The sequence below is a fragment of the Eurypyga helias genome, unplaced genomic scaffold (genome assembly GCF_000690775.1).
Source record: "Eurypyga helias isolate BGI_N326 unplaced genomic scaffold, ASM69077v1 Scaffold6213, whole genome shotgun sequence".
NCBI lineage: Eukaryota > Metazoa > Chordata > Aves > Eurypygiformes > Eurypygidae > Eurypyga > Eurypyga helias.
In genome coordinates this window covers 23,839-25,726 of record NW_010241737.1, presented here as the reverse complement: position 1 = coordinate 25,726, position 1,888 = coordinate 23,839, and positions in this window count along the sequence as shown.

Genomic DNA, 1,888 nt, shown 5'->3' with positions numbered 1-1,888 from the left:
TTTCAGGTTAGAGTATAATTGTTTTCAAGTATGAGGCTGCTGAGAATTGCCAACATGACAGAAGCATTTACAAAGTGGATGTAGCCTGTAGGAAGCTGCATACCTGTAGCAAACTGCATCCCTGTACAACTTTTGTTAGAGTGCAGCCAGGAATTTCAGCAATGAATAAAACCCCCACATTTCCCCCACTTTGAGGGTATAAAGACTGGGAGCTGGGGTGTACTGAAGGAAATGACTCTTAGACCTGAGCTCTCTTGCTCCTCCACAGAGAAGGTATTGATGGGCTCCTGACAGCACCATGGCTTTTGGGAGGCAGCACCTCCCTTCTCCTAGAATTTTTCTCTTAGGCTCCTAATTGGGAAGGAAATCCTCCAGGCTTCCACTGGGATGGAAGGTTAAGCTGTCCTGCCAAGCAGGTGTAGACCCACTTTCTATTGGCAAGAGAGTTAAAACATCATGGTCATGCTGGTGTTCATCCTAAGCCCTACAGCAAAAGAGCTGGAGGGCAAAAGCACAGCAGATCCAGGGCCAGAAAGAGTAGTGCTAGAGCAGCCCTTCGCAGCGTGCTGTAGAACAGTTAAAGTGCACAGCACAGACAAGAGGACACAGTCATATCGCATCACCCCAAGGAGGTGGTGGGTAGCTACCAGCACCATCAGATATGGTGCAGGCATAGACACAGCGGCACCAGGGTGCTGCATCCCTCTGTCCCTTGGATCCCTGTGCTGGCCAGCATGGGGAAAAGCACTTCTCCTCCTGGGCCTCCCAGCCACAGTGAGAAATTTGACTCACGTGCTCTGGTCTGAACAACAGGTTGGGTTACTGCCCTGATTTTGGCATAGCCCCCCTTTATCCTTGTTAGCCCTCCTCCCACTTCTTGGCCTCCCTTTTCACCAACCTTGAACCTCCCTGCCTCCATCTTAGCCTCCTCCCAGATGGACACCCCTGCCCAAATTAACTCCTCCCCATCAGTCCCAGCTTTGTAACATCCATACCTAAGTCTGGTATTTCTGATATGGCTGCATAGGCAAGCTCAGCTTTATATGAAATTATTGATGTGGTGACCAGGTTGCTGTGGGTCTTGCAAGGCTGTGCTCCCAAAAGGGTCCCAAACGTCCCTCTCCACTTACCTGTGGAGAGCCACCTGCAAAACCCAGCCAGGCCAGGGGGCACCATCTGTGACTTTTGCCAGGTGCCTGTGCTGATGTCTGTCCCGTCCAGCGATTGCTCACGTGGTGCCCAGCAGTGTCCCCCGTGCTGTCCGCTCACCCCATCCTCCAGCCAGGACTAAGTGCAGAGCTCCCTGCAGCCCTAGCCATCTTCACTGCACAAACCCACTGCAGAACAGGCCATTAGAAATTCTTTTGGGAGAGGGTGGTGAGGCACTGGCACAGGTTGCCCAGAGAAGCTGTGGATGCCCCATCCCTGGAAGTGTTCAAGGCCAGGCTGGATGAGGCTTTGAGCAACCTGGTCTAGTGGAAGGTGTCCCTGCCCATGGCAGGGGGGTTGGAACTAGATGGTCTTTAAGGTCCCTTCCAACCCAAACCATTCTGTGATTCTGTGATTATATCTTAGATTACAGCGTACTGTGCTCTGGTTATTTATATCACTGTGAGTACACGTATGAGCGTTAGTTGGGTGCCCGCAGGTACAAGTACAGAAACAGCCATGCCTCCACACGCCTTGCTTAGTGCTGAGTTCCTCCAACCTCCCTTTCTACCATGCTTCTCAGTTCATCGGTGTGCACAGGGAAAATCTAACCTGAAGGTCAAACTCATAGCTCAGTTCATATAAACTTCACAGCATCTTCATTCTCGGGCTCATTCAGCCTGTGTAAAACAAGACTGTGCCCTTAAACCTGAGGCCCCATAATGCAGCTAGGAATTTC